The sequence below is a fragment of the Lissotriton vulgaris genome, unplaced genomic scaffold (assembly GCF_964263255.1).
Source record: "Lissotriton vulgaris unplaced genomic scaffold, aLisVul1.2 SCAFFOLD_499, whole genome shotgun sequence".
In the NCBI taxonomy this organism is placed as follows: domain Eukaryota; kingdom Metazoa; phylum Chordata; class Amphibia; order Caudata; family Salamandridae; genus Lissotriton; species Lissotriton vulgaris.
Window position 1 is genome coordinate 648,879 of NW_028247837.1, and position 16,282 is coordinate 665,160.

At 47.4% G+C, this 16,282-nt stretch overlaps 1 protein-coding gene across 1 annotated transcript in view; it reads right to left on the minus strand.

The window, feature by feature from the left end:
• LOC147665017 (butyrophilin subfamily 1 member A1-like) overlaps positions 1-14,573 on the minus strand; it is a 166,226-nt gene extending 151,653 nt beyond the window's left edge. The window contains exon 1 of the mRNA XM_086949814.1: positions 14,325-14,573. The gene's annotated coding sequence lies outside the window, so the exon portion shown is untranslated. The remainder of the gene's footprint in view (positions 1-14,324) is intronic.
• Between the last annotated feature and the right edge of the window lie 1,709 nt (positions 14,574-16,282).

Sequence of the window (16,282 nt, forward strand, 5' to 3'; positions counted from 1 at the left end):
GCAGAGTTTCAGCTAAATGTGTCTGAGACTAGTATGCATGCCACTTCCTAGGGCAGACTACAGGCATGCCCACCCACTGTATACTCCTAACAGTCACAGAACGCGAGTTTTCCACGTTCTTCACAATGGCTTTCTGCCTCTCTCTCACTCACATATCTCTTCACGATGGGGCCTCTAGAGACCCATCGACACCTCGCTACACTATACTAGCATGTCAAAGGTGCATGTAAGTTCTACCGAGGTACACAGAGATATACAAAGAATCTTCTGATGACACCCTTCTTCTCCTCTCTCCCATCCAGTTCTGGGAAGGGTCCTGACGAAGGACTGCCATACGACACACACCAGGTCGTATACTGGATCCCTCTGATCACTGAGGGATCCCTTGCAATTATATGAGCACTATTTACATTTTTTGGTCCTGACGAATTGCCTTCGTGGCGAGAAACATGTTGACCATTTATTCACTAAGGGTTGAATGAGGCTCGACTACCTTGCTTGTTCCGCCTCTATACCCCTTATTATTTTAATAAAGCAGTGAGCCATGCCATTAAAAGTCTATCTTTTGGAATCTACTGACTTTTTTTAATCTCACCCACGCTCACTTTTGCACAACCACAAACCCCCTTCCTTTAGGCCCCTTACACCCACACACCCTTTGGCGAAGGAATAGAAGATCCCCGCCAAAGTGCAACATCATTTGTTGCCCGACAGGCATTGCACCGCCAGTCTGTCGCAGGGGCAGGATACCGATGATGACGCTGGACGATCATCGGGTGGGATTACAAATGTAGTCCAACCGGTGACCTGTGTGAGGTATCCCTACAAATTCCGAGAAGGGTTCACAACACCCACCCTTTCTGCCTGATTCGATGAGAGAGAGGCTAATGCTAGTCATTTAGTTGACTTAGCCCGGGGAACTCTGTATTAATTTTTGTTGATCAGTCTGTCTAGGACATATACATTGGACCCCGTTAACAATTGTCCTAACCCCGTTCTTCCCCCTTTTTGATACAATTCTTTGCGTGCCCCGTGCACGGGAACTTCTCTTTAAGGTTACCATTTGGCGAATAAACTACCCGCCATTTTGGACCACCTTGAGACAACATCTCTATTGGGAGAATTACACTTATTTTGACTGTAACCTGACTCTGGCCGGCTGACATCCTTAGCACCGCATCTGGACCTCCATACGATCATGGAGGACGTCCCAGGGCTTAGCTTCAATGAGGACACTATAGCCAAAGCATTAAGAACGACGCCATCAATCCTCACCAATCCGCCAACTACAACATCTGGTGCTTCCTCCGATGAATGGACCACACTGTCGGAGATGAAAAAGGAACTCATCAGGATTACCATTCATGGAATCATGATGACAGAATACTTGAGGAGCAATATAGCACCGCAAGGTTTAATTGTGAACATAATTCCAAGACTTTTTCTGGACGACAAACGGTTTAAAGTAGAGTGGTGTCAAGTATCGTGGAAGTGCACCAAGGATCTTCTCTTTCTGATTAGTCAAACAGCGAAACGTCTATCGGATGCTTTGCAAGAGAAGATCTCTGCTATGGAAGCCACCATGAAAAATGCAATATCCAAGAATAATAAGACAGCATTCTCGACCAAACTCTCGGAAATAAACCAAGAAATGGCGGATCACCATGAGTTTTTATTGAAACAAAAAACAACCAAACTCGAGAAAGATATTGCAAAATTTGCGAAAGAGAAAGTATACCCCTACTTGAAGGATGATTTCAAAGGAAAAAAGCAAACCTATTCCTCTGATGACAATTCAGGGAGTGACGCCAGACGTGGATCAACGAGCAGTGACTCCAGTGGTGGGTACCCACCTAAAAATCCTCGACCACCCCGTGCATGGCAACAAGGCTATCATCAAGGCCCAGTCTTCCACGGACCACCACATATGGCACCCCCATGGCAGTACCCCTTCTACCCACAAGGCCCCCCGCAATTCTACCCCCCTAATCCGCCACCTTTTCAAGGCAGAGGTTGGGGCAGAGGAAGAGGGCGAAAGCGAGGCGGGCAAAAGGGAGTACAGTGGCAGGACCAAACACCAGCACCAGCAGCAATGGAGACCAGGAGCACGGCTTCCAGGGGGAAACGAGCCTAATTGTCAATTTATCAAACAGAACTCTTACACCAACCGAGACGAAAGTCCTAGAGAAGGGTCTTGGATTTGTCCCTACACCAACCCCTGATACATTCCAAGAGATGATCGAGCTCAAACAATTTTTTAGGAAGATTCGCCTTCGGGCTTTCTTCGAAAACCAACCTGAACTTCCGGATCTTGACACGGGCCTGAGAAAACCTTCCACCTTTACCCCCACTGACGGGATGGTACCACCCGAAGTCCTAACTTTTGAACGGGCGGTCCTGAGGAGCATGCGGGACATACCCCCGACCAAAACTTTTCATAATTTGTCCAATGCAGAACGACTAGCATCCAATGATCTAGGTCGAGACGAGTCAATCGTCATAAAACAGGCAGACAAGGGAGGCGCCACGGTCATACAGAATTACGAGGACTATGATCGTGAGTGCAGGAGACAACTGGCGAACACTAATCATTATAGACCTCTCCTGGAGGACCCAACCAAACGACTTACCACCACCATCATGGGCCTTGTCATCGAGGGGGAGACTAATGAGTGGATTAGTAAGAAGGAGGCAGACTTCTTGGTGACACTGGATCCTGTCACCCCCTACTTTTATACTCTCCCCAAAATACACAAGGGCATCTCCCCGGTTCCAGGGAGACCGATTGTTTCTGGAATTGGGTCACTGTTAGAACCGCTCTCGCAATTCTGCGATGCTTTTTTTCAACCTTATGTCAAACAGATATCATCTTACCTGCAAGATACCAGGGACGTTCTCCGCCTGATCGCAGATATTGATGGGAGAGAAGACACTGACCTGCTGCTCACCCTCGATGTGGAGGCACTATATACGAATATTCCGCAACAAGCGACTCTGGAAGCAGTCGATTCATTGATGCGAGAAGAAGAATGGCTGTCCCCAACACCGATAGCCTTCATTATGGAACTTGCCCATATTGCTCTGACCGAGAATTTCTTCAGGTACGAGTCCCAGTTATACCACCAGGTCCGGGGGACTTCTATGGGTTCTACCTTCGCGCCGAGCCTGGCGTGCATCTACATGGCCTCGTTCGAAAAAAAGTACATCTACCCCCCAGAGCACAATCCATACCGAGAGAACCTCACTCTCTGGCGTCGCTACATTGACGACATCTTGATCTTCTGGAAAGGGGACCGTCCGAGCTGTGAAGCCTTCTGTGAATGGATCAATTTACAAGACCCTTTCTTGAAATTTACCGGCACCATCTCAGAAACATCAATACCTTTCCTCGATCTAACCATTAATCTAGAATCTGAAGCAATTACTACCTCGCTGTACAAGAAGGATACTGACAGAAACAGTTTACTCCTCTACCAAAGCCACCATACAAAAGCTCTGCGAGACAATTTGCCTTTTGGGCAGTTCCTTAGAATACGGAGGAACTGTAGCTCTGTCCAAAACTTTAAACAAGAGGCCCAGACCCTGCAACATAAGCTCCAGGACAGAGGGTACCCAACCCGGTTGTTGAAGAAATCGTTCAAACGAGCATTGAACAACAACAGGGATGCCCTTCTCGAGGTCCACCCTAAAGAACCAGATGACACTATCACTTGTGTCACCTCCTACACCAGGCATTCGTCGTTCATCAAAAAAGCTGTGACCACACATTGGGGCATCTTGAACTCTGCAGGGATGGAACTGGCACGACCACGGTTTGCTTTCAAGAGGACCGCTAACCTAAAGGACACACTGATCCATACCCGCCCAAAGAAATCACAAACTCGACCAGTCAGGACTTTATGGGACCTTCCGCCTGTTACTGGACACTACAGATGTGGTTCCTGTGTAGTATGCCCCCAAACGATCCAAGGTAAAACTATCGAACTCCCAGGGGATTTCATCTGGACTATAAACAAACACACCAACTGTAACAGCTCGAGATGTATATATATCTTGGTGTGCCCCTGCAAAATGCTGTATATCGGGATGACGATGCGTCCTGTCAAACAACGCATAATGGAGCACAATAGTAATATCCGATGTACCAAAACACACACCAGGCTCTATGACCACTGTAAGGAACACAAACACACCACTGAAGATATACAGTGGACTGTCCTAGAATGCCAACCGGGAATGAACCAACAAGCCCTGTTCAGACTGGAGCAGAGATGGGTGCATCGTCTACATACCGATGAAAATGGTCTTAATGATGCGGTGCCCTGGACAATGCTCACCAGATAGCCGATTGCTGGGACCACTTTGTCCTGACTATGCCAGTTACTTTTAGAACCAGGAAGCAGAATTACCCCTGTCTCTGCCATCAGCACAAAGGGATCTGTAGATATGCCCACTACGATCTCCCGAGCAATATCAACAGCACGTCAGTATTACTACCCCCTTTCAAGATGGCACCCAGCATTCCTTCCCTCCTCGCCATACAGCAAGGGAATCTTCTATGTTCACTTACGGCATCCTGTTGCCTGGCAACACGCCCTGAACACGCCCACTCTAATGGCCGCACTTCTCGGTCTTAAATAGAGTCTCCGGGACGTTGCAGCTCCACCGGCTGTCCTGCGGTATCGTCCGAAGTGGGAGGGGTAGGTGCCTAGACGCCCTTTGCCAAGAACTATCAGGTAAGGCGCAATGCTCCGTGCCACAACCTCCGCGTGCGTTTCCTTCTGATCGCCGCGGCAGGGACCGAGCTCTAAGCGGGAAGATGGTAAGACGCGCTGACCGCCCAACCCTTAACACGGCGGTAATACTTACTCCTTGCAGGTGCTTCACACCAAGTTCTGGCCCCACCAGGTCAGCGCGAGGGAGCCTCCCTAGTAAAGAATACGGGTAAGGTCATAACTAGGTTCATTAACGCTATAATATCCTGGCATGTTTTGTGGTTCACGTTAAGGTTAAGTCTCCTGCAACACACTGACGCCATCTAGTGTTCATCTTTGAATTTTTCAAAGAAATGTTTAAATATTGTTTTTCTCTCCACAAATGTTGTCTCAAATACTGTTTGCAACCAAGCATGCTATTTGGCTGAGTGACAGCCTTTGATATCACAAGATTTTTTATCGCATGCAGAGTTTCAGCTAAATGTGTCTGAGACTAGTATGCATGCCACTTCCTAGGGCAGACTACAGGCATGCCCACCCACTGTATACTCCTAACAGTCACAGAACGCGAGTTTTCCACGTTCTTCACAATGGCTTTCTGCCTCTCTCTCACTCACATATCTCTTCACGATGGGGCCTCTAGAGACCCATCGACACCTCGCTACACTATACTAGCATGTCAAAGGTGCATGTAAGTTCTACCGAGGTACACAGAGATATACAAAGAATCTTCTGATGACACCCTTCTTCTCCTCTCTCCCATCCAGTTCTGGGAAGGGTCCTGACGAAGGACTGCCATACGACACACACCAGGTCGTATACTGGATCCCTCTGATCACTGAGGGATCCCTTGCAATTATATGAGCACTATTTACATTTTTTGGTCCTGACGAATTGCCTTCGTGGCGAGAAACATGTTGACCATTTATTCACTAAGGGTTGAATGAGGCTCGACTACCTTGCTTGTTCTGCCTCTATACCCCTTATTATTTTAATAAAGCAGTGAGCCATGCCATTAAAAGTCTATCTTTTGGACTCTACTGACTTTTTTTAATCTCACCCACGCTCACTTTTGCACAACCACAAACCCCCTTCCTTTAGGCCCCTTACACCCACACACCCTTTGGCGAAGGAATAGAAGATCCCCGCCAAAGTGCAACATCATTTGTTGACCGACAGGCATTGCACCGCCAGTCTGTCGCAGGGGCAGGATACCGATGATGACGCTGGACGATCATCGGGTGGGATTACAAATGTAGTCCAACCGGTGACCTGTGTGAGGTATCCCTACAAATTCCGAGAAGGGTTCACAACACCCACCCTTTCTGCCTGATTCGATGAGAGAGAGGCTAATGCTAGTCATTTAGTTGACTTAGCCCGGGGAACTCTGTATTAATTTTTGTTGATCAGTCTGTCTAGGACATATACATTGGACCCCGTTAACAATTGTCCTAACCCCGTTCTTCCCCCTTTTTGATACAATTCTTTGCGTGCCCCGTGCACGGGAACTTCTCTTTAAGGTTACCATTTGGCGAATAAACTACCCGCCATTTTGGACCACCTTGAGACAACATCTCTATTGGGAGAATTACACTTATTTTGACTGTAACCTGACTCTGGCCGGCTGACATCCTTAGCACCGCATCTGGACCTCCATACGATCATGGAGGACGTCCCAGGGCTTAGCTTCAATGAGGACACTATAGCCGAAGCATTAAGAACGACGCCATCAATCCTCACCAATCCGCCAACTACAACATCTGGTGCTTCCTCCGATGAATGGACCACACTGTCGGAGATGAAAAAGGAACTCATCAGGATTACCATTCATGGAATCATGATGACAGAATACTTGAGGAGCAATATAGCACCGCAAGGTTTAATTGTGAACATAATTCCAAGACTTTTTCTGGACGACAAACGGTTTAAAGTAGAGTGGTGTCAAGTATTGTGGAAGTGCACCAAGGATCTTCTCTTTCTGATTAGTCAAACAGCGAAACGTCTATCGGATGCTTTGCAAGAGAAGATCTCTGCTATGGAAGCCACCATGAAAAATGCAATATCCAAGAATAATAAGACAGCATTCTCGACCAAACTCTCGGAAATAAACCAAGAAGTGGCGGATCACCATGAGTTTTTATTGAAACAAAAAACAACCAAACTCGAGAAAGATATTGCAAAATTTGCGAAAGAGAAAGTATACCCCTACTTGAAGGATGATTTCAAAGGAAAAAAGCAACCTATTCCTCTGATGACAATTCAGGGAGTGACGCCAGACGTGGATCAACGAGCAGTGACTCCAGTGGTGGGTACCCACCTAAAAATCCTCGACCACCCCGTGCATGGCAACAAGGCTATCATCAAGGCCCAGTCTTCCACGGACCACCACATATGGCACCCCCATGGCAGTACCCCTTCTACCCACAAGGCCCCCCGCAATTCTACCCCCCTAATCCGCCACCTTTTCAAGTCAGAGGTTGGGGCAGAGGAAGAGGGCGAAAGCGAGGCGGGCAAAAGGGAGTACAGTGGCAGGACCAAACACCAGCACCAGCAGCAATGGAGACCAGGAGCACGGCTTCCAGGGGGAAACGAGCCTAATTGTCAATTTATCAAACAGAACTCTTACACCAACCGAGACGAAAGTCCTAGAGAAGGGTCTTGGATTTGTCCCTACACCAACCCCTGATACATTCCAAGAGATGATCGAGCTCAAACAATTTTTTAGGAAGATTCGCCTTCGGGCTTTCTTCGAAAACCAACCTGAACTTCCGGATCTTGACACGGGCCTGAGAAAACCTTCCACCTTTACCCCCACTGACGGGATGGTACCACCCGAAGTCCTAACTTTTGAACGGGCGGTCCTGAGGAGCATGCGGGACATACCCCCGACCAAAACTTTTCATAATTTGTCCAATGCAGAACGACTAGCATCCAATGATCTAGGTCGAGACGAGTCAATCGTCATAAAACAGGCAGACAAGGGAGGCGCCACGGTCATACAGAATTACGAGGACTATGATCGTGAGTGCAGGAGACAACTGGCGAACACTAATCATTATAGACCTCTCCTGGAGGACCCAACCAAACGACTTACCACCACCATCATGGGCCTTGTCATCGAGGGGGAGACTAATGAGTGGATTAGTAAGAAGGAGGCGGACTTCTTGGTGACACTGGATCCTGTCACCCCCTACTTTTATACTCTCCCCAAAATACACAAGGGCATCTCCCCGGTTCCGGGGAGACCGATTGTTTCTGGAATTGGGTCACTGTTAGAACCGCTCTCGCAATTCTGCGATGCTTTTTTTCAACCTTATGTCAAACAGATACCATCTTACCTGCAAGATACCAGGGACGTTCTCCGCCTGATCGCAGATATTGATGGGAGAGAAGACACTGACCTGCTGCTCACCCTCGATGTGGAGGCACTATATACGAATATTCCGCAACAAGCGACTCTGGAAGCAGTCGATTCATTGATGCGAGAAGAAGAATGGCTGTCCCCAACACCGATAGCCTTCATTATGGAACTTGCCCATATTGCTCTGACCGAGAATTTCTTCAGGTACGAGTCCCAGTTATACCACCAGGTCCGGGGGACTTCTATGGGTTCTACCTTCGCGCCGAGCCTGGCGTGCATCTACATGGCCTCGTTCGAAAAAAAGTACATCTACCCCCCAGAGCACAATCCATACCGAGAGAACCTCACTCTCTGGCGTCGCTACATTGACGACATCTTGATCTTCTGGAAAGGGGACAGTCCGAGCTGTGAAGCCTTCTGTGAATGGATCAATTTACAAGACCCTTTCTTGAAATTTACCGGCACCATCTCAGAAACATCAATACCTTTCCTCGATCTAACCATTAATCTAGAATCTGAAGCAATTACTACCTCGCTGTACAAGAAGGATACTGACAGAAACAGTTTACTCCTCTACCAAAGCCACCATACAAAAGCTCTGCGAGACAATTTGCCTTTTGGGCAGTTCCTTAGAATACGGAGGAACTGTAGCTCTGTCCAAAACTTTAAACAAGAGGCCCAGACCCTGCAACATAAGCTCCAGGACAGAGGGTACCCAACCCGGTTGTTGAAGAAATCGTTCAAACGAGCATTGAACAACAACAGGGATGCCCTTCTCGAGGTCCACCCTAAAGAACCAGATGACACTATCACTTGTGTCACCTCCTACACCAGGCATTCGTCGTTCATCAAAAAAGCTGTGACCACACATTGGGGCATCTTGAACTCTGCAGGGATGGAACTGGCACGACCACGGTTTGCTTTCAAGAGGACCGCTAACCTAAAGGACACACTGATCCATACCCGCCCAAAGAAATCACAAACTCGACCAGTCAGGACTTTATGGGACCTTCCGCCTGTTACTGGACACTACAGATGTGGTTCCTGTGTAGTATGCCCCCAAACGATCCAAGGTAAAACTATCGAACTCCCAGGGGATTTCATCTGGACTATAAACAAACACACCAACTGTAACAGCTCGAGATGTATATATATCTTGGTGTGCCCCTGCAAAATGCTGTATATCGGGATGACGATGCGTCCTGTCAAACAACGCATAATGGAGCACAATAGTAATATCCGATGTACCAAAACACACACCAGGCTCTATGACCACTGTAAGGAACACAAACACACCACTGAAGATATACAGTGGACTGTCCTAGAATGCCAACCGGGAATGAACCAACAAGCCCTGTTCAGACTGGAGCAGAGATGGGTGCATCGTCTACATACCGATGAAAATGGTCTTAATGATGCGGTGCCCTGGACAATGCTCACCAGATAGCCGATTGCTGGGACCACTTTGTCCGGACTATGCCAGTTACTTTTAGAACCAGGAAGCAGAATTACCCCTGTCTCTGCCATCAGCACAAAGGGATCTGTAGATATGCCCACTACGATCTCCCGAGCAATATCAACAGCACGTCAGTATTACTACCCCCTTTCAAGATGGCACCCAGCATTCCTTCCCTCCTCGCCATACAGCAAGGGAATCTTCTATGTTCACTCACGGCATCCTGTTGCCTGGCAACACGCCCTGAACACGCCCACTCTAATGGCCGCACTTCTCGGTCTTAAATAGAGTCTCCGGGACGTTGCAGCTCCACCGGCTGTCCTGCGGTATCGTCCGAAGTGGGAGGGGTAGGTGCCTAGACGCCCTTTGCCAAGAACTATCAGGTAAGGCGCAATGCTCCGTGCCACAACCTCCGCGTGCGTTTCCTTCTGATCGCCGCGGCAGGGACCGAGCTCTAAGCGGGAAGATGGTAAGACGCGCTGACCGCCCAACCCTTAACACGGCGGTAATACTTACTCCTTGCAGGTGCTTCACACCAAGTTCTGGCCCCACCAGGTCAGCGCGAGGGAGCCTCCCTAGTAAAGAATACGGGTAAGGTCATAACTAGGTTCATTAACGCTATAATATCCTGGCATGTTTTGTGGTTCACGTTAAGGTTAAGTCTCCTGCAACACACTGACGCCATCTAGTGTTCATCTTTGAATTTTTCAAAGAAATGTTTAAATATTGTTTTTCTCTCCACAAATGTTGTCTCAAATACTGTTTGCAACCAAGCATGCTATTTGGCTGAGTGACAGCCTTTGATATCACAAGATTTTTTATCGCATGCAGAGTTTCAGCTAAATGTGTCTGAGACTAGTATGCATGCCACTTCCTAGGGCAGACTACAGGCATGCCCACCCACTGTATACTCCTAACAGTCACAGAACGCGAGTTTTCCACGTTCTTCACAATGGCTTTCTGCCTCTCTCTCACTCACATATCTCTTCACGATGGGGCCTCTAGAGACCCATCGACACCTCGCTACACTATACTAGCATGTCAAAGGTGCATGTAAGTTCTACCGAGGTACACAGAGATATACAAAGAATCTTCTGATGACACCCTTCTTCTCCTCTCTCCCATCCAGTTCTGGGAAGGGTCCTGACGAAGGACTGCCATACGACACACACCAGGTCGTATACTGGATCCCTCTGATCACTGAGGGATCCCTTGCAATTATATGAGCACTATTTACATTTTTTGGTCCTGACGAATTGCCTTCGTGGCGAGAAACATGTTGACCATTTATTCACTAAGGGTTGAATGAGGCTCGACTACCTTGCTTGTTCCGCCTCTATACCCCTTATTATTTTAATAAAGCAGTGAGCCATGCCATTAAAAGTCTATCTTTTGGACTCTACTGACTTTTTTTAATCTCACCCACGCTCACTTTTGCACAACCACAAACCCCCTTCCTTTAGGCCCCTTACACCCACACACCCTTTGGCGAAGGAATAGAAGATCCCCGCCAAAGTGCAACATCATTTGTTGCCCGACAGGCATTGCACCGCCAGTCTGTCGCAGGGGCAGGATACCGATGATGACGCTGGACGATCATCGGGTGGGATTACAAATGTAGTCCAACCGGTGACCTGTGTGAGGTATCCCTACAAATTCCGAGAAGGGTTCACAACACCCACCCTTTCTGCCTGATTCGATGAGAGAGAGGCTAATGCTAGTCATTTAGTTGACTTAGCCCGGGGAACTCTGTATTAATTTTTGTTGATTAAAATATACTATTCCCACTCCAGTCGGTGCAACCGTAAGGAAAGCATAGAACTCAAGAGGGGTCAAATTTACTACTCTCACTCCAGGCTCTGCAACAGTAGGTAAAGAGTTGAACCCAGGAGGGGTCAAATGTACTCTTCCCGCTCCAGTCGGTGCAACAGTAAGGAAAGCAGTGGACTCAAGAGGGGTAAAAAGTACTTCCCTTCAAACACATACCTTATTTTAATACAAGTATTTTAAAATTAAAAAACTATTAACATAAAATTAAATATATACATTAAAAACAATTAAAATAATGAAGTTAAAAAAAATATAAAAAAACAAAATGTAATAGTTATTTCATTAAATTCCCACACTATAGTCAAACATACCTAGCAACACACATTTAATATATACCAAATTAAAACATTACAAAAATTACATAATTTACATAATTAACAACTAATTAATAAATATTTTTAATTAATCCATTATTTAATTAACTTCCGACCCTATACCCCATACAGACCAAACAACCAGCATCTAAAATTTTAATTGAAAAATTATACAGTTAATTAATTATTTAAACTTCCCACTGTATACTCCTACACACCCAACAATCAGCACCTGAAATATAACTTAAAAAATACATGTATACAATTTACATACTTACTTAAATAATGAATATTAATAAAAAAATAATTACACTTGATTAACTTCCCACCCTGTACCCCTACAAACCTTGCAACCTGATACAACATTATAAATGACTATTAACAATTACATTAACAATAAAAATGACAAACTATATTTAGAAACATTAAATGTTATTTAATTTTATATATTTTATATTGCTTTTGTGATGGTTAAACACAAAGAAACTTAAAAAACTATATTTCCCACCTTAAAAAGAAAAAAGATATTTGTTAACAAAACCAAAAAAGAATTTTATTTAAATTTTTTTTTTGCAAAATCGCAAATATCCTGAGGGAAGGAAAAAACAAGCTACGCCTCCTGGGCCAGGTCCTGGGTCAATTTATAAGAAAAGAAGGGAGTGCATGGGGCTCCCCTTCTGAGGCTCTTTGAGCCCCGGGGAGCACCACCTCCCCGCAGTTTTATTTAAATATTGGAGAGGGCCGCACGACCCCCCTCCATAGGCTCAAAAGAGCCCTGGGGACAAGCACCTCCCCGGGGCTTTAATTAATTAATGGAGAGGGGCGTGTGGTCCCTCCTCCTGGGGCTGATTGAAGCCGCAGGGACCACCACCTACCCGGGGCTTTATTTTTTTTAAAAAGGGGAGGTAGTGCAGACCCCCCTCCTCTGGCTGCAGGAGCCCTGCGGATCACCACCTCCTGAAAGCTTTCATTATTTTTTACAGGTGGAGGAGGGCTGCGCTGGGGACCACCACCTCCCACAGACAGGGAGCTGCATGTTTAACAGATCCCTGTATGTGAGAACAATGCCAGTCCCCACAGGAGGCAGGGAGCCGTCAGGGACTGCGGGGACATTGAGGCTCCCCCTGGGGTCCCCAACAGGGTTGACTGGGTGCCCTGGGTGAGTACCCGGGCACCAAGCAATTCAAGTGTGGGCCTGAGGGTTGGGTCCCTGGGGCCAAAATCAACTCGGCGAGGAAGCCCTTGCATGGATGGGCACACAGATGGAAGGACTGAATGGTGAAAGACGGAATGATGGATGAAAGTATGATTACACCTTGCAACCCCCATTATCTTAGGCAACATTTCCTATACATTGACTTTCACATTTATATGAGTCATTGTCTCTATATAATCTCTATATAATATGTGAGTGTTGTAACTCACTCCGACACCCTGCCCTACGTACGGGATGAGTAGCACTATAAAAGAAATTAAATACATATGAGGTAGGGTCTATGTGAAATGATGAAATGATGAAATGAAATGATTGAGATTTATATAGCGCACGACTTACCCTGGGGCATCTCAGCGCTTGCTTAGGGAACCCGTCCTGGTATTCCCCTGTGAGATACCCTGGCAGGGTATCCACAAGGTGAAAGCCAGGCATCCCACCGCGAGGGGCCATTGTGGAGATTAAGCAAGCTATTGCCCAGAGTCGCAGAGTGTGAACCCGTGAGTCGAGAAGGCACCGGAGCGAGAATTAACGTGTCCGTGGAATTATGAGCCCAAGACCCGCCGAGGCGGGGAATTGAACCCTGGTCCCGGGCCGAACTCAAGCTCCAGGTCTGCCGCCTCTAACCCCTGAGCCACACTTCTCCACTTATGTGAAGATGAAGGGCACCATTGAAGGGTGGTAGCAAGTCCCTGTCTGGCATCAGTTGTTTCCCTGGGAGCTGGAAAGGTGGGGGGTGGGGGGGGTATTGGTTACCTCAAAAAGATCTGCACATTTTCTTAAGGCTGCACGCATACTGAAAAACCATGAAGCTCACAATTGTCTTAGCCTAATATAAACTTATTTTCACTTGTACTTAAGTGGCTGTCTATTTACTTACTTATATACTATTGCGCAACCTCCTCTGATGTGTCTGTAAAAGTTACCTTTTGTCCTGAATTTTGACCTCCTGTCCTTAATTTTTGTCCTGAATTTTGACCATTTGTCCTGAATTTTTACACTCACTGTCTTGAATTTGCGCCCATGCCAGTTGGTCACCCTACTGGTCATCCCCCCCCCCCCCACCACTCCTCTCCCCCCTACTCCTCCCCCATGTCCGGGTCTAGTTGCACACAGGCTCAAATCCTGGCTGGTCTACTCAATCTTTAATCCTTTTGCGATCGATAAAATAAGTACCATTGGGTAAAAATGAACATCTGTTATTTAGCGCCAAGGTAGCCTTCTGGGGTACACATTATGTAGGTGAGAAACCAGTGCAAGAGCCTAAATCAGCACCCTTCTATCTTAGAGGTCCCAGTTTTTATTTATTTTATTTATTTGTTTTTATATAGCGCGGACTTTACCCGAAGGCGTCAGAGCGCTTCACAATAAGAACATAAAATTACAAGTGAACAAATTACAAAAGCAGACGATAAGTTACATGAGTAACACTTACCGTGTTACTTCGGAAAATCGCGGCACCTCACGGCAAGGGGAGGGCGCACCCTCCGCGGCTTGTAGGGTCGAGTCTTCTCTGTCAAAGACTTTACCATTGCCTGGTAACACCAGGGCTGTGCACTCCTCGGGGACGTGCTTCGGGCTATTACCGAAAGAGCCCACCCTCCACCCCGGGCTGTTCAATACAAGAGAAAACGGCTGCTGCACCGAGAACGGAATAGAAAGCGAAAGCGTTTCTCCCTAAAATGACCTTATAGGAAGCAGATGCACGTTTCATTTCCGTGGTACCAGCCTGGAGGCGTACGTGAGGTTAAACAGTTTTGTTTACATCGATAACTGTTTGCCAAAGAGGTGAAGAAGAAAACATCTGTCAGGTTTGCGATTGTTGCCCGCCGCTTGGATTACCCGTCAGAGCACCAGAAGCCAATGTGCAATGAATGTTGTGACGCCTCTGACATCCGACGTTCAACAGACCGAACATGGGGCTGTGCAAGGTTTCATTAGGAGCCGAGTTCTTAAAATGTCTACATTGGGCTGAGACTCGTATGCCTATAAAAGTCTGGCCGCAACTGAAATCAAATGGACTAAATTTGTTCACAGACTTGATTTGACCCTCCAAAAAAAGTGACTCTCGGATTCGACCCTCCAAATGAAACGGGACTACGAAGCTATAAACAGTGTGATCATGTTGAAATTAAATTTCTATCCCGACTAGTTTTACCATCCATGAAAACATTTGAGAACAGGAAAGTGCGAGATTGTGGTCTTAAATAAATCGGGGTAATGGATTTTCCCCATTAACTTCTATATAAGCAGATATAACAATTCCAGGCGTTAGACAGGTAAAATAAAGCCATTTTTGGCTTTAAAAAATGGAGTCTTCTACTGAATCGTGTCTATTTACATGTATGCTTTCCTTTCAAATACACTGCATTGCGGGTGTTTTTGGAACGCCAGCTGTCTGTTGAAGCAGGAAAGTTATTTTTTCAGAATATATGATGTAACGCGGGCAGAGGCTTCACATTAAAACTGCGAATCTGGTGACAAGGCAAGCGGAGTAAAAGGAGAATGACTAAGGGGGGCTTGGGGGAGGGCAGCCGACCACCGGGAGGTCCCCTCCCCCGGGCGGTTTGGGAGATCTGGGTGGGGTATTCTTTCTAGCAGGTTCTTTGGGCGTTTTTGGGCTGGTTTTAGTTGTTTTGTGCGCTCCCCTATAAATGGGCGGGGCTCCTCGCTCCGGGCACCATTTTAGGCTTGGTGACCTGGTGGCCGGTTGAGCTTAGAATTTTTGTGTGCATACTTTGGTAGTATTGTTCCTTTTCCTTGGCTAGTCTGATCCGTTATCATGTCTGGTGAGGATTATCGCGTGTTGGAAGCTATTCGCCTGCTCAGCGAGGCTGGGCGTTTGGACCTGGTCATTGGCGACCGGGGTCGGGCCGAGACCCCGCGACCCCAGCGGGAGGCCTCTGCGGGGGTGTTGGCTGCGGTGGCAGCGTGTTACTCCCCGAAACGTCGGAGACAGGATGGGGTAAGTGAGCGGGGTCGTTCTAGGACCCGTCGGGGGGGTTCTAGGGCCCGGAGGGGTAGTGATGCTAGTTCTTCCGACCCGGCAGTTTCTTTGGATTCTTCGTTGTTGGAGGGGGCTGGGGTTGGGGGTTTCCATCTCGGGGAGGGGGAGGTTTCTGAAATCGGTCTGAGGGATAGGGCGGCCTCTGCTCCCGTTTTGCGGGGCCGTCGTGCTTCCAGGCAACGTGGTTGCACGCGGCGTTCGGCTTCTGCCTCCGCAGGGGTGGGGACTGACGTCACTCAGGCAGGGCGGGTGGAGGCCATTTTGGATGTGGTTTCTGTGGCGCAGCAACCGTTGCGGGGTGCCCCGGATCCGGACATTGAGGAGGTGGTCGCTCCCTTGAGCGTTATACGCCGTCATGTGGGGCAGGTCCCGGTGACGGTTGATGG